Source organism: Puma concolor, chromosome A3 (genome assembly GCF_028749965.1).
Source record: "Puma concolor isolate L17-30 chromosome A3, mPumCon1.1.hap2, whole genome shotgun sequence".
Lineage (NCBI taxonomy): Eukaryota > Metazoa > Chordata > Mammalia > Carnivora > Felidae > Puma > Puma concolor.
Genome location: NC_141669.1, coordinates 109,909,593 through 109,931,610, shown reverse-complemented (window position 1 = coordinate 109,931,610; position 22,018 = coordinate 109,909,593). Strand labels below are relative to the sequence as shown.

Below are 22,018 nucleotides of genomic sequence, written 5' to 3'. Positions count from 1 at the left end.
AGACAATTCAGTGAGGAAACCAAGATGTCAGCAAGAGGACAGTCACATGACTCCCTGAGGAGTCCGCAGCAGGTAAAAAGGGTGAGGAAGGGAAGTGGAAGCCAGAGAGCACCGGAGTGCCTGAGGATCAAGAACTAGATGAGAATGAAAGAGACCTAGGGAAGGACAGGATGTGTGCAGAGAAGACGCTCTCGAGCTCAAGATTCCAAACGTGTCATCTGGGAGAGAACAAGGCCCAGGAAAGTGGAAGTAACTGGAAATAAAAGTTCCAAAAAAGATCCTGTGAAGGGAGGGTGAGGTTTGGATTGGAGGCGGGAGGAGCCAACAACACAGAGACAATGTTAGAAGACACGGCAGAAAGAAAAGGAGCAAGCCAGGAGGCAACATTCTCAAGGAACATTAGGAACGGTTAAGAAGTTGGTAGACGGAGGCACAAAGGTAAGGGGAGGGCGGGGCGACAGACTGGTGTGGCCTTGAAAATGGCAGGCTTTGTAAAGATGAAGGCTGGAGGTCACCGTCCACTGTTCTCTCCATCTGGAAGGAGGGCACATCCAGGGAATTCCTATTCACATTTGAGATCTCTGGTAAAATCACCAATTCCTCAGAAAATCCTTCCCAGACACCTCAAAATCAAAATCAAATCACACACTTTGCTTTGCCATCCCCTCCAAAGCAACAACCACAATTCATACCAAGTATCCCTCGTCGTTCAAATGCACGCTCTTCTTGGGCTCACTCAATGAGAAATCCACATTTTTCTTAATCTACTTGGTTTCTAAGCTTTGGCTAACAAAAAATACAACTTCAGAGAATAAAGTGTACGTCTAAAATTTATCCAGAGAGCCACCGAGTCAGGAAGGCTTCTGGTTCTCTGGTAAACTGGGCTTCAGAACACCTTAACCACACACGCTTAAAAATAGTCTGCTTGGGGGCACCTGGGCGGCTCAGTCACTTAAGAGTCTAACTCTTGATTTCAGCTCAGGTCATGATCTCATGGTGTGTGAGTCTGAGCCCCCCAACAGGCTCTGTGCTAACAGTGTGCATCCTGCTTGGGATTCTCTCCCCCCACTCCTTCCCTCTGTCCCTCCTCCACTCACTCTCACCCTCTCTCTCTCTCAAAAAAAAAAAAAAAAAAAAAAAAAAAAAAACAATAAAAAAAAAACTAAAAACATAAATAAAATAAAAATTTTTTTAAAGTAGTCTGCTTGGCTGTAAGAATTCCAAATACTGTCAAAATTTGCTTTTTATTTTTTCATTTAATGTGATTCTCACTGTATTGCTGACAGGAATATAATCATGTATAAGCTTTCTTATAAAAAATATGAAAATATAAAAGAGCATACATGAAATCAGAATCTACTGCTTGTAAATCATTCAAAAAATCTTAACACTACTGAATAATTGCTTAACATCCCTTCAATAGGCAGGCACTTGCATTAACTGCTGGTGGGAATAATAATTGGCTTAACATTTCTAGATGGTCATTTAACAACATCAAAAGCTCTAAAAATACACACAGCCTTTGACCCAATAATTCTATTCATAAGGAATTTAACAAAATAATTAAAATAGGCTCAATTTTTCATTATGAGAACGTTCACCTAAAAGAGTACACAGAACAATCCAGAACTGGAGGGGAAAATACTAATGTCTAAACTGGTTGGTTAAATTATGGATACATTCTTAGAATATTGTGGGGACTTAAAATTTTGGTAACAGAAGTACCCACTGACATGAAAGATAATGTGTTGAGCGTGTCCCTGAAAGGAGGAAAAGGCGGGTTACAAAACACACTGAACACTTCCATTATAGTGTGTACATACACACATGGAAAACAGGAAAAACACCAGTGTCTGGTGATTTTGTGATTACCTCCAGATGACAGGATGACTTTTTGCTCTTTTTTGATTTTTGCTTTTTCTACAGTGTGTGTATCATTTTAAAGATTTCGTTTTTTAAAGTAATCTCTACAGTTAACGTGGTGATCGAACTCAACAACCCCAAGATCAAGAATCGTATGCTCTATCGACAAAGCCAGCCAGGAACCCCTATTTTCATTTTTAAACCTTAAATCACTGCCTAAGGACAGTACTAAAATAAATATGCAGGCAAGACAAACTAGGTGAAATTAAGGCACTCAAATCCTTGTAACGAGATGCTTAGCCCCTCATTTCCAAGGACTTCTTGACAGCAGCTGAGTAACTAAGGAAACCAAAAGGTGTGGTCAGAAGGGAGGCACTCCAACGTTCTGCAAACTTTCAGAGTGGAGGACTCCCGATTTTCCTGTATTTCCTCACAGCCCTGTGTTCTCTTCAGCTACTTCCAAAGGCTGTTGTCATCTAAAGACAGTACCGTACTGCACTTCTTCACATGTTTCTAGGTAAAATTCTTCATTTTAAAAGAAATGAGAAATATTCACTGGACCCTAAAAAAGGGAGCACTGAGTAATGAACAGAATTATTGAACCACTATGCTATACACCTGAAACTAATCTAACACTATACGGTAACTACACTGGAATTAAAACTAAAAAGTTAATTAAAAAAAAAAAGAAGAAGAGGGATGCCAGGGTGGCTCAGTCTGTTGAGCATCCAACTCTTGATTTCCACTCAGGTGATGATCTCACAGTTGGTGGGTTCAAGCCCCACAGGGGGGCTCCTCACTGTGAGTGCAGAAATTCTCTCTGCCCCTCTCCTGCTCATGCTCTCTCTCCCTCAAAATAAAGAAAGAAATAAACTTAAAAAATTTAAAAATTTAAAGAAATGAGAACTATTCATTGGACCCTAAACTTCAATGTATTATAACCTAAAATTACATTTATATATAATGCAAAATTTATATTTAATATTTTTATGTATATAAACATAAACGTAAACATTAACTTATTAAAATCATAAGCTAATATTATATCTAAAATCATAAGCTATAAAACATTTGTGATTCTTGGGTAAAAGAGAAAACTAGTTTAAAAAATCTGTATACATATATGTAAATTTTAAATACATTAAAAAAAATTTTTTTTTCTTCTCAAGCCAGGGAATAAATGAAATAACATCTAGAAAATACTGCCTTATCAAGCAAATTAATTGAACCGGTTCAGAACCATTTTCCAGGCAATGGGAAACCTCTCAATTTGACAGGGAAAAAAATGAGAAAGGGAAGCTGAAAAAAGCATCATTTGATGATGAGTATATGGTATTACACAGCCCATGAATACAAGTGGCTTATGTTATGAAATACCCAAAAATCCAAAAGCTTAAAAGTTGAAAACACTACTTAATGTACATAAAAACAATGTGGGCCTTGAGCCACCCAACCCAAGAGCACCAGCCCCATGGGACTACTAAGCACTTGAACCGTGGTCAGCCCAACTGAGATGTGCTGTTAAGTATAAAATACACATCAAACTCCAAAGACTTACTATGGGGAAAAAAAGCACATCTTACTAATAATTTTATATTATGTGAAACAATAATTTTTTAATATATTAGGTTATAAAACCTATTACTAAAATTAATATTACCTATGTCTTTTTACTTTGTTTACTAGAGCTACTAGAAAAATCACATATGGGACTCCCATTATAATTGTATCGAACAGTACCGGTCTAAAGAAAGTGGATACCAGGAAAAGAGAAAAAAGTTACTGCAGAGTACACAACCATGATAATCATGATCAGACTTCCATCCAGAGAGTATGTTGTGATACTGATTTTACAAGCACACGTGCACACAACACAGGCAAGGCCACGTATCTTAGCCCAAACATCAGAACACTGTAGTACTATGCTCCACCACCAGTTCTGTAGCCTGCCTTCTGATGGAGGGGAGCAGGTGCCATAACCTAATTTCTCACACTCACAGCACCAGAAGGAGGGAGGGAGCCAGATGTGAGAAAGGTGAAAGCAGAAATCCACATGCTAACAACAAGCAGGAGCTAAAAGGTCATAAGGGGACCTGGGGGCTCTCCCCTAGAAGCTCAGAACCAGCACAAGAAACCTAAATAAAGCTAACAGGGTCTATCCATGGGGCTCAAATCCAGAGGGGCTTTGTAACTATTGAATTGCCAAGTTCTAGTTTTGTATGGCAAAACTAAAATAAAATACATGTATGAAAAAAATTATCATTAAAAGGAATGGGACAAAGTTATTGATGAGATTTTTCCATACCAAACAGAAAGGCAGCAAAGGACTTAGGCAATTTATCAACAGCTGGTAGTAATCCAACACTAACACATTGATTTTAAAACAAAGCCCACTGAAAAGGCCAGAGCTGTTCTAATGCGCTTGGAACCCCTTCATAGTAACGGTTTCATAGAAACCATCTTCCTTCCTTACCTTCTTATGCAAGCTCTGTGATCATCATCAGTGTTTACATAGGTTTTTGAAAGTACCCACTTTTCCCAGTAAATATTTAATTCTCTTGTTGCTACCGATCAAACTATAAACAATGCAGCATTTTATATAACATGTTTAGTTACGAGAAAGTGGGACATTGACGTCAATAGCACACAGTCTGTAAACCAAAATTACCAGACAGAGACTCTCAGAAATCACCCACTAATAAAACAGAGATTTCTCCTCACGGCTGAAAGTTTTTAATCCAGTTTCTATCCGAGTCCTTCCACATCTGAGGATCAACTTCTAAAACGTGCCTGAAGCAGAACTGGGTATGGGGTCTGCAGGCTCCAGGCGCTGGGCAGTGCTGGTGTTCTTGGCTATGAATGCCCAGACAAGTGTATGCTCTTGAGAACAAAGATGAAAGGTACTAACTAGCAAACCTTCTCTTTTCTCAGTTTAGTAAACTGAATATTTAGGATCTGTACTGAAAAAGAAAAGGATAAATCAACCATTTGGCTAGTTTCCTGAACTGCCAAAAGTCTCAGCACTGAGATGGAAATGGATTATATGTGAAGCCATCTGCCATCTCAGTGGACAGATTGGGACAACGAGTCAATCACAGAGACATGATAGATACTTCCCAAACTGTGCATGAGCACTCGGGAGAAAACAGCTCAATAGAGCCTGAAATGGTCAGAAATGAATTTGTGGAAATGGGATTTGGGGTCAGCAGGAAAGTCCTGAGTGGAAGGCCACCTTGGAGACCAAGGCAGGCAGGAGTACTGCAAGTCTCAAAGCCATGAAAACAGCTTAACCACAGCTCACAATGGGAGGTGGAGGACGAAAACAACTTGCAGTGTCAAAGGAGTCTCAAAAGTCCAATGTAAATGCAACATGGCTTTAATGAGACATCAGTTTCTGGGCAGGTGAGGAGTCCACCACTGGAAAAATCTCAAGATGGAAGGTCAAGAAGCTACTGTGTTAATCCAAGTATAAGGATCTTGGCAACTGGGGTGACAAAAGGGATGACAAAAAGGGACGGATAGAGTGAGTGATTTAAAAGAGAAAAAAAAAAAATCAAAGATCGGGTGTCAAAGAGGACCTCTAGAAAAAGAACAAGATTGTCTGTCTCCTTTAAATAAGTAAGGAAATGGGCTCGACAAGGCAAGTAACGAACGAGGTCTGGACATGCTAAATTTGAGCTGGGGGTGGCATGTACATCTGACAAGTGCCCACCAAAGACGAGAGATTTGAGAAAAAAGCTCTGTGCACAGAGCAGAGAAAGAGATGTGTGAATAGAAATATAAAGATGGTTAACAGAAACTCTGAGAGCTGGGAGACCATGTATTCGGCAGATATTCCCAGAGATATTCACCTCACCTCCCTCGTGGTAATAAATATTACTTTTAAGAAAGTATTATAAAAAGGCCCCAAAGAGCCAAAATAATGTTGAAAACGAAAACCAAAACTAGAGGCATCACAATTCCAGACTTCAAGCTATAAAAGCTGTAATCATCAAGACAGTATGGTACTGGCACAAAAACAGACATGTAGAGGGGCACCTGAGTGGCTCAGCTGGTTAAGTGTCTGACTCTTGCGTTCAGCTCAGGTCATGATCTCACAGTTTCATGGGTTCAAGCCCCACATTGGGCTCTGCACTAACAGTGCAGAACCTGCTTGGGATTCTCTGTCTTCCTCTCTCTTGCTGCCTCCTCACTCATGCTGTCTCTCAAAACATATAAACTTTTTTTTTTTTTTCAACGTTTATTTATTTTTGGGACAGAGAGAGACAGAGCATGAACGGGCGAGGGGCAGAGAGAGAGGGAGACACGGAATCGGAAACAGGCTCCAGGCTCTGAGCCATCAGCCCAGAGCCCGACGCGGGGCTCGAACTCACGGACCGCGAGATCGTGACCTGGCTGAAGTCGGACGCTTAACCAACTGCGCCACCCAGGCGCCCCAAAACATATAAACTTTTAAAAAATTATTAAAAAAAAAAAAAAAAAGACCAATGGAACAAAAGAGAAAACCCAGAAATTAACCCACAAATATATAACCAACCAATCTTCAACAAAGCAGGAAAGAGTATCCAATGGAAAAAAGACAATCTCTTCAGCAAATGGTGCTGAGAAAACTGGATGGCACCATGCAGAAGAATGAAACTGGACCACTTTCTTAACCATACACAAAAATAAATTCAAAATGGATGAAAGACCTAAATGTAAGACAGGAAACCATCAAAACTCTAGAGGAGAAAACAGGCAACAATCTCTTCGACCTTGGCCGCAGCAATTTCTTACTACACATGTCTCCAGAGGCAAGAGAACAAAAGCAATAATGAACTACTGGCACTTCAAGATAAAAGGCTTCTGGAGGCGCCTGGGTGGGTCAGTCGGTTCAGCGTCCAACTTTGGCTCAGTTCATGATCTCACAGCTTGTGGGTTTGAGCCCCGCCTCAGGATCTGTACTGACAGCTCAAAGCCTGGAGCTGCTTTGGATTCTGTGTCTCTCTCTGCCCCTCCCCTACTCACGCTCGCTCTCTCTTTCTCTCTCTCTCAAAAATAATGTGGAAAAAAAATTAAAGATAAAAGCCTTCTGCACAGCAAAGGAAACAATCAACAAAATTAGAAGGCAACCTACTGAATGGGAGAAGACATTTGCAAATGACATACAGGATAAAGAGTTACTATCCAAAATCTAAAAAGAACTTACCAAACTCAACACCCAAAATACAAATAATTTAGTGAAGAAATGGGCAAAAAACATGAACAGACACTTTTTTCAAAGAAGACATCCAGATGGCTAACAGACACATGAAAAGATGCTCAACATCACTGATCATCAGGGAGATACAAATTAAAACCACGATGAGATACCACCTCACACCTGTCAGAATGGCTAAAATGAACAACTCAGGAAACAACAGGTGTTGACAAGGATGTGGAGAAAAGGGAACCCTCTTGCACTGTTGGCAATGCAAACTGGTGCAGCCACTCTGGAAAACAGTAAGGAGGTTCCTCAAAAAATTAAAAATAAAACTAGCCTACAACCCAGCAATTGCACTACTAGGTATTTATCCAAAGGATACAAAAACGCTGATTCGAACGGGCACATGCACCCCAATGTTTATAGCAGCACTATCAACAATAGCCAAACTATGGAAAGAGCCCCAATGCCCATCAACTGACGAATGGATAAAGAAAATGTGGTATATATATACAATAGAATACTACTTGGTGATGAAAAAAATGAAATCTTGCCATTTGCAACAATGCCGATGGAACTAGAGTGTATTACGCTAAGCAAAACAAGTCAGTCAGAGAAAGGCAAACATCATATGATTTCATTCATATGTGGAATTTAAGAAACAAAACAGATGAACATAGGGGAAGGGAAGGAAACATAAGATAAGAACAGAGAGGGAGGCTAACCCTAAGAGATTCTTAAATACAGACAACAAACTGAGGGTTACTGGAGGGGTGTTAGGTGAGGGGGATGGGCTAAACGGGCAATGGGCCTTAAGGAGGGCACTTGCTGGGATGAGCACTGGGTGTTTTATGTAAGTGACAAATCACTAAATTCTATTCCTGAAACCATTATTACACTATATGTTAACTAACTTGGATTTAAATAAATAGAAATCGAAAAAAAAAAACGTATTACATACAATTTGATGACAGCTTAAGACAACAACTTGGGGCACCTGAGTGGCTCAGCTGGTTAAGCATCCGACTTCAGCTCAGGTCATGATCTCACAGTTTGTGAATTTGAGCCCCAAGTCAGGCTCTGTGCTGATGGCTCAGAGCCTGGAGCCTGCTTTGGATTCTGTGTCTCCCTCTCTCTCTGCCCCTCCCCGCTTGCTCTCTCTCTCTCTCTCACAAAAATAAACATTAAAAAAAGAAAAAAAGAAAAAAAAACAAACAACTTCACATAGAAAACAAAAAGTGGAAGAAATCCACAAATGTTCACGGTGGTGTCATTAGGTGGTGAGACCAAGGCTCTTCCTAAATTCTTGGAATTTTCCTTTTTTTTTAAGAGCAAGTATGGACTTTCTATTAGAAAATGAAAATAAATTTTTTTAAAAAAGAAATGATACCCTTTCAGCATTTATAAAAGCTCTTATAAATGTATACCTAAATACTGAATGTCACTGTTTGTAAATTAATAGTAAATAAAAGTACCACTGACATAACTTTCTATACCCACCATACTGAATACATTTAGTTTTGACAAGACAACCTGTTTGCAAGAATGTTTATTAGGAGTATAAATTCTTGTAGCTTCCCTATGGGACAATTTGTCAAAATTAAAAAAGTAAATATTCATAAGCACTATACTCAACAATTTTACTGTTAAAAATTTACTTATGGGTATTGTCCCTGAAATAGGTGCAAGAAATTTCACTGCAATATTGTTTGCAATAGCAAAAAATTTTAAATAACCAAAATACCCATCAAGCCTTGGGACAGGAGAGCATGGGAGGAAATGCAGTGTAAATGTGCTTATTTAGTCTCACTACTTAAATTGAAGAATGCTTGAAAAAGAAGGAACAGGTCTTCAATCTCTTTACCCCCGGGGTTCAGACCTGTGACCCAGACATGGAGCCTCAAAGGCAATAGGTATTCAAAAGTTTGCTCATTTAAAAAAGTCAAAAGCATGTAAAGGAAAAAGAAAATACTTACTTCATTACCTGTACATGGCAAGACTTTGCCTATTTTCTACTTTAATCTACTTAACAAGGAATTTGGCCGACAACAGCCCATTACCTTATCATTAGCATTAACCAAACAATTAATTATTCCCAGGATTGCATTTAGACCTTTGGTGACATGTACAAAGGGCGAGGTCAAGCACAAATGAATTCTAACACTAAAGGGCTGTCAGCACAACTGCATCATGAAATGCAGAACGAAAAAGATTAGGTTTCAGACGCACCTAAATGCCGTGACGTGAACCTGTCCATATGCTTTCCGTTACAAGCTGCTGAGCTACATTTCCCGGTGCTGAAGTCCAAGCTCGAAACCACAGGAGGATCCCGGTTGTCAGAGTCAAGACCTAGCTAGAGAAAAACAGATGATCAATAAAAACAGAGTAATAATAAACCTAGCAGGAGGCCTCTGCATGAATGGAATCTACTTCTCATTCAGCTCTGCCCAATCCTAGAACTTGCTCTGTTGCTCCCTCATTCTTAAGGAGCATCTAGGAGTCCCCAGCCCATCCCCAGGCAGAAGCACAAGCTGCACCTTCAATCCCTTCAAAATTGGCTCTCCATTTGCACAAAATGTGTTGGGAGATGGTATTTTAGAGTATCTGGAAAAAGCAATTTTGTACTTAGTTGGGGTTTTTTTCCTTTTAAACTCCATATTCCCTAGAATAAGATCTCAATTTCCAAAAAAAAAAAAGACAAAAAAACTTCTCTAGTATTCAATATGTGCCAAGCACTGTACTACACACTTCTTAAAATTAATAAAGGGAAGCCTCACTAAAGTGGAGTGGGGAAGAGACTAAGGGAAGCTAGAAGAGGGAAGCCACTACCAATCGGTCAATTACAGGAAATTGTCATCACAGACCCCAACAGAACAATCTCTACAGGAAAGAATCATCAATGACAGGCCTTGACAAAGATATAGACTGCAGCTCTACAAGAAACTGGCTATCCTTGCAACTCAGCCAATGGCAAACCATTAGCCTGAATTAGTATTCTCCTCCAATGGGCTTTGTTCAAAACAACCCCTCCCAATTTTCTCCTCCGTAAGATAACCTTCTTCTTTGTTGGACTTGCCTATGGCTTTGTTATAGCTTAATGCCCAGGAGTTGTAATTCTTGGTTACTCCCAAATAAACCCATTTTTGTTGGTAAAATAACTTTTTTTTTAAGATTTATTTTTAAATTTATTTATATTTAGAGAGAGAGAAAGCAGGGGAGGGGAAGACAGAGAAGGAGAGAATCCCAAGGCTGTCAGCGCAGAGCCCAACACAGGGCTTGAACCCACGAACCGTGAGATAATGACCTGAACTGAGATCAATAGTCGGATGCTTAACCGACTGAGCCACACAGGTGCCCCTAAAATAACTTATTTTTAAGGTTAACATTATTTGGTGGGATCCAGAAGACCACCAACAAATCCAAGGCTAGTGAGCAAATATGCACCCATACCCACAGAGCTCACTGCTTTCTTGCCCACCCTAAAATTCTTCTTCTGGATTTTGAGCTCCACTCTTGTGTTTTAAGCTCTCCAGGAATTATTCAGAATCTAAGGCTTGGTCCTTTGTAAGAACACTCGTTTGGCCTTTGGTCCGACTCCTCCTAAGAACTAGGCCATTCCTAATAAAACTGCTAGTCCTTGGCCCAACTTCTCACGAACAGGGCTGTGCCTACCGGAACAGAGCTGGCCTTTGCTCGGATTCCTTTTAGAACCAGATTGATCATACCGTTTAGGAATCTTTCTTTCCTGCTCTAGAAAAGACAGACAAACCAAAATAAACTGCTAAGAAGTGGGATCCCAGTTATCAAGATGTTTTGAGGGTGACCCCTCTTCCGGCACCCTGGTCAGTTCCTCTTCACGCACACAGTAGTTTAAAACTCCAATGGCCATTGCAGGGAACTCGCCATCTCTCCCAACTTACTCTTCATCAAAAGTAAATTGGACAGCGCCGCCTGAGTGGCTCAGTCAGTCAGTTAAGTGACTGACTTCGGCTCAGGTCATGATCTCACAGTTTGTGAGTTTGAGCACCGCGTCGGGCTCTGTGCTGATAGCCCGGAGCCTGGAGCCTACTTCTAATTGTGTCTCCCTCTCTCTCTGACCCTCCCCTGCTCACACACTGTGTGTGTCTCTTTCTCAAAAATAAACAAACATTAAAAAAAAAAAAAAAAAGTAAATTGGATAGCCATGGCTCTAAAATTGTCAAAACTGAATGGGATGCCTACTTTGGGATTGTGAAGCTTCGGAATTCTGAAGCTATAAGGAATCTAAAATTGCCTCTCTGCAAAATACAATTTCTAGACTAACAGAGACAAACAAAAGAAAGGGCTCCTGAGGCCTCTTTCTTCCCTTCCTGTCTTCTAGGTCTCAGGATGTACAGCAGCTGTCTTGTGTTCAGTCCCCACCTTCACTTAACTTTTTTCTCTGAACCTCTCCCCACTCCCTTCTTTCCTGAATCTAAGAAAACTGCTCCTTTAAAATTAAGTCTTCCAGGGGCGCCTGGGTGGCGCAGTTGGTTGAGCCTCCGACTTCAGCCAGGTCACGATCTCGCAGTCCATGAGTTCGAGCCCCGCGTCGGGCTCTGGGCTGATGGCTCGGAGCCTGGAGCCTGTTTCCGATTCTGTGTCTCCCTCTCTCTCTGCCCCTCCCCCGTTCATGCTCTGTCTCTCTCTGTCCCAAAAATAAATAAACGTTGAAAAAAAAAAAATTTTTTTTAATAAATAAATAAATAAAATTAAGTCTTCTGGATCTGAAAAAACCCCAAACTTCTTATGTTCCCTGGACCAAGGCCAAACTGCGAGCCAGAGTTGAAGAGTTTCCGAAAGTGACTCAGGACCCACGTTTGCTGGAGAATTTAACATAGTTACTCCAACTTAACCACCCTGCCTTCTCAGATCTGTATCAGTCAGCCCATGTGCTTGTTGGTGAGGACCAGGCCTAACACGGGATGAAACTAATCCCATAAGAACAGCCTAAAGGATTCAGAGAATTAACCCTAACTTTTGGCAAGATGCTAGAACACTCGCTGGAAATCTCCATTGAGCAATTACAGTAGATTTCCTAAGACTGTTGACTGGAACAAAATTCAGGCTTCACAAAAAAGCCCGATCAACCTGTTCACGACCATTATAATCAACTCCAAATGATCTTTCAAAAAGATTCTGGTCTTCCTTTAGAGGCTGAATCCAAATGGGTAGCATTAACTGCATTTACTAACAGGCTGAACCAGGATCTTCTGGTTAAAGGACCAGCATGGAATGGGAAACTGTGCCCACTCCAGAATTAGCTAGCTCGGCAAACCAGCTCACCCACATGCTAGAGGAGTCACCTCAAAGAAAGACCACTAATATTCTCAGTTTTCGACTCTGGCAAATGAAGGTCCCTAAACAGAACAAAACCCCCTGGCTTTCTGCTATCACTGCAAAGGGCCAGGGCACTAGAAAAAAAAAAAAAAAGACTGTTACAAACATAAGCACTCCAGAAGCCTTCAGCCCTCTAGCCAGCCTTTCCACTGTCCTCCTAATTCCCAGTGATGGGACTCTGAGGACCTACAAGGGCTCTTCCCACTTCTCCCCATTAACTGGCTTGGAAAAAATACTCTCCCGACTGAGAATGAATCTCTTTGTCTTGGTGACCCCAGAGCTGCATTCTCGGGGCTCAACACCACTCCTATAAAGCAGGTCCTGTCTCAGAGCATGAAAACAATTCAAATAGAGGGGGTCTCTCATAAACCTCAACAGGTTCCTGTCTCTGCACCTGCTCCCATTTGTTTAGGCCTGTTGAGATTCCCATCTTCACCTCAAGTTTCTCTACCCCATTCATTTACTGGGCCAAGATTTCTTAGGAAAGTATCATGCCAGAATTTCTCCCAGAAAAAAGAAATAATTATAGAATCAAAACCACCAACCACATGAATTAATTGACCCTTCAACATCCCTGATGGCACTATAATAGAGTCTGGGGACACTGATCATTTATCCCTATTAGATCAGCTACCATCCTCTTTATGGGCAGATTCCCCAACTGATACTGGCAGAATTCACAGTGCACCTCCCATCAAGATTCAAACAGATCCTTCAACACCTCTCCCCAGAGCTAATACCCTATAAGTAAAAAAGCCCTTTAAGACATCAAGCCCATAATAGGAGACCAGAGACTCAGGGCCTTTTTATCCCCTGCACTAGTCCCTGTGATACCCCCATTTTATCTGTCAGAAGACCCAGTGGCTAAGGATGGAGGTTAGTCCAGGACCTCAGAGCAATAAATAACACTCTCCCTTGGCACCCCATTGTTCCTAACCCCCACACACTGACATCCATCCCCACTGAAAGCAAAGTTTTCACTATAATTGTTCTATACAGTGCACTTTTACTATCCAGTTGACAGGGATAACCATTATCTTTTTGCTTTCATTTGGGAAGAACAGTACTATACCTGGACAGTAATGCTCCAGAGTTACAGAGAGAGTCCTTCTTAACTTTTTACAAACCTTAAAAGCTGATTTGGAAGATATAAAATCTTCTGCAGGCTCTGGTTGGTTACAACATGTAGATTATTTGCTTCTCTGCTCCCTTTCTCAAACCTCTTCACAGGAGACAGCATTCACCTGTTAAAACTTTTGGCCTTAAAAGGACAAAGTCTTTAAAGAAAAATTGCAGTTTGCTCAAGCTAAAGTTCATCTGAGGGCACCTGATTTCAGAACAAGGCCTACACTTAGATCCAGGTAGCTTTCGTGGCATCCTGAACTTCCCAAAACCTACAACTAAATGCCAATTACAAAGTTTTCTTGGACTGGCTGTCTACTGTCGAAATTGGGATTCCAAACTTCTCTCTTACAGCTCAAGCTCTATAGGCTTTACTAAAAACTGACAAACCTGACTGCGTCATTTGGAAATAATGAGAAGACCTAGCTTCCGAGACTTCATAAAGGAAAGTCTAATAAAGCCTCTTGCCCTCAGAGATCCTAATTATCAACTCCCCTTTTCTCATTGTTTGTGAGAGGGAAGAAAATGCCCTTGGAGTACTTGCCCAAAAACATGGGGGACCATCACTGACCCTTGGGGTCTTAGAACCAAGCACTGGAGCAGCCCATGGCCAGGGATCTCCCTCCTTGCCTCAGGGCCATTCCTGCCACTGCCCTTCTAGTTAAGGCCCGTGAAGGGTCACAGGCCTCCCTCTAAGCACACTTGTGCCGCGTACAGAGAAGCCCCCCTAAATCCTCACCACTGCACTCACCCAGGAGATCCCCCTAACTGTTCCTCATATAACTCCTCCTCACTGCAAGAACCTTAACCCTGCTATTCTCCCTCCTCCCTGGCAGAGACCACTCACAACTGCTTCAGACGGACAGATCACCTCTTGACTCCCTGTGACTGTTTATAAGAACCTCCTCTAACCGATGCAGATTTTTCATGGTGTCCCGATGGTTCTTAAAGGATGAAAATGGCAAATCCTGTGCTGGGAATGACTCCTTTTGAAGCCACCGAGGCAGCACTTTTACCTTTCGCTATCTCAGCCCAACAGGCCAAGTTCTATACTTGTACCTTGGCCAAAGGTAAAACCACAAACATTTATACCCATAGCTGATATACCTTTGAGGTAGCTCAGGACTCTGGAATAGTACCCAACAATGAGGTGCTCTCACCTCCAATGGGGATAAAATTTTAAATGGTTCCTATGTCCAAATTTTATCAAATGCCACACTTTGGCCAGATACTCTTTTATTAAAGCTCCTCAGCATTCTAGACTCCACTCTCTGGAGGCCAAAGGAAACCACCTCGCTGATATTTCCACCAAAGCACTGCTCTCAAAGCAATCAAGAGCCAAACCTCTGTCACAGTCCAAAGGGATATTCTCCCAAATGAAGATTTTGAAAAACTGACCAGAAACGCCCAGTAACTGGCTCCAGAAAAGGAAAAATACTGGGAACCTAATCACTGCTGGTTTGATAAAAAGAACTGTGGGTTAGACCAAATAATCTGGCCGAATTCATGGACCAATATTGGTGGGGAAATAAAGCTACAAAAAGTGTCTACCCCACTTGTCCCATGCATCCAAAACACAACACAGAAAAAAGTGCTCACACTGCTCATTTTAAATTACCTAAGGGGCCATTCAAGTTTTGGTAAATGTATTTCATACAGCTACCCCCATCTCTTGGATTTAAGTACGTTTTAGTAATGGTTTGTAGGTCTTCTCACTGGACCAAAGCTCTCTTGTAGACAGACCACTGCTACTTGTGTAGATAAAATTTTGCTAGAAAAAAATTACAACGGGACACCTAGGTAGCTCAGTCGGTTGAGTGTCCAACTTCGGCTCAGGTCATGATCTCATGTTCCGTGGGTTCAAGCCCTCCATCAGGCTCTGTGCTGACAGCTTGCTCAGCGCCTGGAGCCTGCTTCGGATTCTGTGTCTTCTCTCTCTGCCCCTCCCCCACTCGCGCTCTGTCTCTCAAAAATAAATAAATGTAAAAAAAAAAATTAAAGAAAAAATTATACCAATGTGGAGAAGCCCTCTTTAACTTCATAGTCCTCAAGGAACCCATTTCACCAGGTGCTTGAATAAGTCCGTACTGTTTCACCAGTTTTACAATACTCACTGGGTGATACCATTCTCAATCCTCAGGTTGGTCAAATGCACTAAGGACACTATTAAGACTCAATCAGCAAAATTTATAGAGACCTCCCATATCATCTGGCCTAAAGCATTCCCACTGGCCGTTCTTAACTCAGATTCACCCCTTTGGAACTCACAGACTTTTACCCTTTGAGATAGTCAGAGAAGGTCCAATGCACTTGGCCCCTGACTCCTTTGACCCACAATTAATAAAGATACACTTCGGGGACGCCTGGGTGGCTCAGTCAGTTTAGTGTCCGACTTTGGCTCAAGTCATGATCTTACAGTTTGTGAGTTCAAGCCCTGTGTCTGGCTCTGAGCTGACAGCTCAGAGCCTGTCAGCTCTGAGCCTGGATCCTGCTTCGGATTCTGTGTCTCCCTCCCTCCCTCGCACTCTGTCCCTCTCTCTCTCTCTCTCTCTCAAAAATAAATACACACACAAAAAAGATATACTTCAATATTGTAAAGGCCTAACTGCTCCTACTAAAAATAACAAGATTGATAGAGCAATTTCACCATGCACTCTTGAGAGATGAAGACAAGTATCACACCTTAATGCCTGGGTGGCTCGGTTAGGCATTCGAATCTTGGTCTCAGCTCAGGTGATGATCTCACAGTTTGAGTTAGATCCCCACATCAGGCTCTGTGCTGCCAGTGGGGAGCCTGCTTGGGATTCTCCCTCTCTTCCTCCCTCTCTGCCCCTCCCTTGCTCACATTCTCTCTCAAAATAAATAAATAAATAATTATAATTTTTATAATATAAATTTTTTATAATATAAAAATTATAATTTTTATAATCAAAATTAAAAAAAGAAAAGCATCACACCTTGCAACTGGAGATTTTATCTATTAGAAAAGACACCTCCAGAAAGAGTCTCTTCAACTTCACTGGAAAGGCCCCTCTTATGTACTGCTAACCAACCCTTGTGCTGCCAAACTCCAGGGAATAGACTCTTAGATTCATGGACATGTCTAAAGAAAGCAAACTCTGAGTGGACCTACACACCATCTGATGACCTGAAAGTAAAGATTTCCCTGTATTGAAGCAGACATCTGAGGAGACAGCTTCCTCAAGAAGCCAGGTCTGGTAGAAGGCTCAGGATACAACGTCTCTGTTTTTCATTTGGACTATTGTTAACCGACTCTGGATTCTTTTCCAAAACTTGTGGTTTCTGAATTTCAGTTTTACTGTACTATTGACACATTTGGTTAGAACAGTTTTCTTGAGATAACAATACTGTTTTAAAATGTCTTTGAAGTTTTGTTGTTTTGCAAAAAGCCCACCAACTGCTGCTTCATACTTATACCTGCACTGTATCTTCCCAAATGTACTCGGTTAATTCTCAGATTCTCACTATTCTGCTTTCATGACTGCTCAACGGGTGACTCCTCATCTGCATACAGGACTCTGGGTTTGCCTCTGGAGGGGGATCTTTTCTCCCCTAAACTGGAATGAGTGCCAATGAATATTTTTTAGTTGGCTACTTTCAGATCTAGGATCCTGTTTTAGAACCACCACACAATTTGGAATTGTCACGTTACTTTTGATTCCATACTTGCTGCCTGTCAAACTTTTCTAACAACGTACCCAAGAAGAGATGATCTCCAACACTTACAATCGTGCTAAATATGGACTAGAAGTAGGAGGTACCTGATTGTTCTCCCTGCTCCTCCTCCTTGTTACTCAAATGTGACCTCAGATTTCCAATCCAAATAATTTCCCCCCAGTGTGGGACATTATACCCAGGAAAGGTCTTTCCTAGAACTGAGGGACAAAAGACTCTTGATCAGCAATGCCTTTGGAGAAAGATCATGATCAAAAGGGGGAAAATGTGAAAATTTATAAAGAGAAAATAAAGTGGAGTCAGGAGGCTAGAAAGGGAGCCAGTACCACTGAATGTCAATTGCAGGAAGAACTGTCAATTACAGCCCCCAACACAAGAATCTCAACAGGAAAGAATCATCAATAACAGACCCCAACTGGGAAAGATGTACACTGCATCTCCCATAAAAAAAAAAAAAAAAAACTAACCACCCCCCTGGGACTCAGACAATGACAAACCCTTATGACCCTGGATTCCCACTTTTCTCCAATGGACTTTTCAAAACAACTCCCACCTTCCTCTTGTTTCTCTGTAAAATAACCTGTTCCTCCTTTATCTGCTGGGCATAGCTTGCATGTCCAAGGTTGCAAGTCTTGGCTATTCCAGAATACATCCATTTTGCCGGTAAAGTAACTTTTATTTTTAAGATTAACACATCATACCTGTGCAATTATCTTCATAACCACGCTCCGAACTACTGGGTCCACACTTTACAAGTAAGAACCCAAGAAGGGAAAGGCCTGGTCTGGGTCCTGGAGCTTCTAAGATAGATGACAGTAGGGGTCAGAGCCCATTACACCCATGACAACGGAGCCCTCACCTTTATAACCCTACATTGCTTTCAGTGCCGCCACTAGAATAAACTGCTGATGCTGTTTTTAATAGGGAAAACAGAAGAGACAATTTGATTTCTTAAAAATCACCTTTTAAAGCGTCTTACAAACCTATTAATATACATCGGAAGGATGCTTATAAAAAAGCTGGGTCACATTCCACTTTTTAGGCTGGGTTATCAATAGGTACACAGATATTCATTTTCTTGTTTATTAAATGAATGTGTTTTTTATACTCTTGTACCTATGCAGAGGCATCACAATAAAAAAGAACCCAGAGCCTGACGTGGGGAGCTATCTCTGAAACAGCTGGCAAGGCACCAGTCACCAGCCTGGCCCTCCATTATAAAGAAAAATACAAGGGGGGCGCCTGGGTGGCGCAGTCGGTTGAGCGTCCGACTTCAGCCAGGTCACGATCTCGGGGTCCGTGAGTTCGAGCCCCGAGTCGGGCTCTGGGCTGATGGCTCAGAGCCTGGAGCCTGTTTCCGATTCTGTGTCTCCCTCTCTCTCTGCCCCTCCCCCGTTCATGCTCTGTCTCTCTCTGTCCCAAAAAAATAAATAAACGTTGAAAAAAAAATTAAAAGAAAAATACAAGGGTGCCTGGGTGGCTAAATTGGTTGAGCGTCCGACTCTTGATTTCAGCTCATGATCTCGCGGTTCATGATGTCGAGCCCTGACATCAGGCTCTGTGCTGACAATTGTGGAGCTTGCTTGGGATTCTCTCCCGCTTCCTCTCTCTGCCTCCCCCTACTCCCTCTCTCAAAATAAACAAACTTAAAAGTAAAATCACACAGGTGATGACAGTTTAGCCAGATACCAACAAGTTCTTTTTGTTAGAAAAAGTTAGCTGTGTTTACGGACATACCACCCTGAACGCGCCCGATCTCGTCTTATCTCGGAAGCTAAGCAGGGTCGGGCCTGGTTAGTACTTGGATGGGAGAAAAAATTAGCTGTGAGTCAATTTTTTTTTTTTTTTTTTTTTTTAATGTTGTGAATCTTCCAACTCCACAGTTTGTTTTGGAGCAAGTTAGCATCACAATCACTGATCTTCTAGAGGTAGATAAGCAACACAAATGCCATCAGACTTGTACCATCCAGCCTTCAATAAGCCTCCAGTGATCCTATTTTTTTAATTTCAGAAACTAAACATTGGTCTTTTGCTGTTTGGAACAAAAAAATTACTACTTATTTTAATGGATTAGAATATGAATGGAGAAGTTATTTTTCTCTTGCTAAAACATTTTGCATTCAAAGAGGAAAAACAAGGTAATTTATTGCCCAAAATAAAATCTTCATAACCACAAATCTATTTTAAGCTATGTTTATTAAAAATTTAGAGTCAGAAGGGAAGCACAAAGGCAACTTCCATCAATGAAGATTAGTCAAGAAGAGAAAGAATGGAAATAACAGAAAAAAAATAACAAAAGAAAAGCTTTAAAAGAACAGCTTATTTTCGGTTAAACTGAAATTATATATTTTGTCCTTTGAGAAATGCAAGTTGCACAATATGTATAGTATAATCCCATTTTTATTAAAAGTGTAATTATACAGAACATATTTGTGGACATAAGAAAGGGCTGGAAAGAATAAAGATCAAACTGCCTTGAAGTATAGGGGGTAAAAGAGGCTGTGTGACTTTCAAAATTTGCTTTATCCAATTCTGACAAGTTAGAATTATTTTCCAACACGTGTATGCTTCTTTTGTAAATCCTTTAAAACGCTAAAAATAAAAGAAAAAAAAGTAAGAAAAAAAGTTTCCATGAGGGCAAAGCTGCAATTAACAAAATCACTTTAGCTGGAAATCAAGAGAAAAATTATAGAAGGGTGAGTGCAAGTACTATGACCCCATGAAGATTTGTTTTTGGAAAGTATTTTTTAAGCTGATTAGTACAACCAGTGTCTGGAAGGACTGGCTTTCTACTTCACTGGACGACTATCAGAGATCAAAACACAGAATTGGGTCATAAGTTTTAATATCGGAAAAATACAAATATATTTTTGAAAGGGGAATTAAGCAGGAGGAGCCGAACAGAAACAAGACTGAGTTATCAGGGCGCATCCTTGAACTTCTGTCCTGGTGCCAGCCAGCACCCCTCCCCTTCGTGTGCCACCACACTCGACATGAAGACCTGCCCTTTGTACGCAAGGTTACAAGGCTGAGATCAAAGCCCAGGGCCCTGTGAGCAGCTCAGAGGAAACGTCACTTGGGAGCTCAATGACGCACCACCTGACTGTCCCCCACAAAGGCCACTGTGAACGCACAAGAAAACATTCACAGGACTTCTCTACACTCTTAATTGGGGCGTGCAAAGGTACTAAAAGCTATGATTTTCAGGCTTTGATTTCACAGAGAAAAAAAAATCCAAAAAATTGGGGAATACATCCATATTCGTATAACTGTCATCTCTATATTTTAGCATTTCCTTAAAAAAGGATGTTAATACTTTAGAAGCAGGAAGGATATAGCCCTGGGGGCCAGTACCATTCACAGGCCAGAAACTAAGCAACCAAATCATTTTGTCAATTTAGTAAACGCCAAAAAAGCTGATAAAATACCTACCTACCTAATTCAAAAAAGAAAAAAAACCTCTTCAATGAAAATTAAAATACCTGTGGAACAGGACAGCGAGTATCTTCTGAAAGCAAGAGCCAACACAAGATACTACATACCCTTCATGCTTCTACATGGAATTTGTATTTTTTAAAGGACTTAACAAAGGAAGCACATGTATGTACCCCAAAATCTAAATGAAATGGACAATTTTTTTAGGAAAAAAAAAAATTTTAAGCCTGAATAACAGTAAACGAATAGACAAAATTAAAAAAGCAAAGACCTAGGCTTGAAAAAGGTGCCAGGCTCATACAAAATTCACAGGCCAGTTATATCCTATCCTTCCTGGTAAAGAAATAGGAAATGGGAAACCTTCCCAACTCCTTCTGGGAAAACTGACAAGCTAACAAAGAAAGCACAAGAGAAGAAAACTGTATGTTAACTTCATTTGCCAGTCCTAGTTTTTTTTTTTAACGTTTGCAAATTTGACATGCAAAGAATGACATCTGGTTTCAATCTTGATTTCTTTGATCCATGTATCTATAGTTCTCTTATGAACTGTAAAGTGCCTTTTGTCCACTTTTTCAGTAGGCTTCCTTTTTTTTCTTATTCATTTGTAAGAGCTCCTTAACAAATTAAGGACATTAATTAACCCTTCGCCATGTTGCAAACATTTTCCCCAGAAAAAAATAAATGACTGCTTTTTCCTCTCTGTCACTTGAAATAAAGGATTTATTATTATTTTTTTAATCTCTCTAAAGTCAAATCTAACATCTTTTTGCAATTGCTTCTAATACTTTCAGGCTTAGGAAGTCCCTCGTCATTCCAAGATCAGAGAAATATTCGCCTTCATTTTCAGCTAGATGTTTTTGGTCAAAATCATTTTAAAACAGGGGCGCCTGGGTGGCACAGTCGGTTAAGCGTCCGACTTCAGCCAGGTCACGATCTCACGGTCCGTGAGTTCGAGCCCTGCGTCGGGCTCTGGGCTGATGGCTTGGAGTCTGGAGCCTGTTTCCGATTCTGTGTCTCCCTCTCTCTCTGCCCCTCCCCCGTTCATGCTCTGTCTCTCTCTGTCCCAAAAATAAATAAAAAACGTTGAAAAAAAAATTTTTAAATGTTTGACATCCACCCCTTTAAAAATGTATATCCAATAAAATCACTGTTCTAAGAAAATACCTAGTGAGTACAATTATAGTCACTTTAGTTGTAGAACAAGTAAATGCCCAATATCTAAGGGCTGGCTAACTAAATGATGACAAGAAAATGCTTTATAATAAAACACTACACAGCCATTCAGGAAAACAGCCATGCTCTATTACTAAGGTGGGGGGGGGGGGGGGAGGTCAGAACATACCCCATTTTTATATAAAAACT

At 40.9% G+C, this 22,018-nt stretch overlaps 1 protein-coding gene across 6 annotated transcripts in view; it reads right to left on the bottom strand.

Annotated features, from left to right (window-relative positions):
- The window catches only part of SLC23A2 (solute carrier family 23 member 2), a 137,292-nt gene that overhangs the window by 101,270 nt on the left and 14,004 nt on the right, over window positions 1–22,018 (bottom strand). For 5 of the 6 annotated variants that reach the window (XM_086701748.1, XM_086701745.1, XM_086701743.1 and 2 more), the window contains exon 2: window positions 9,275–9,398. The gene's annotated coding sequence lies outside the window, so the exon portion shown is untranslated. The remainder of the gene's footprint in view (window positions 1–9,274; window positions 9,399–22,018) is intronic. The other variant, XM_086701744.1, reaches the window with a different exon arrangement.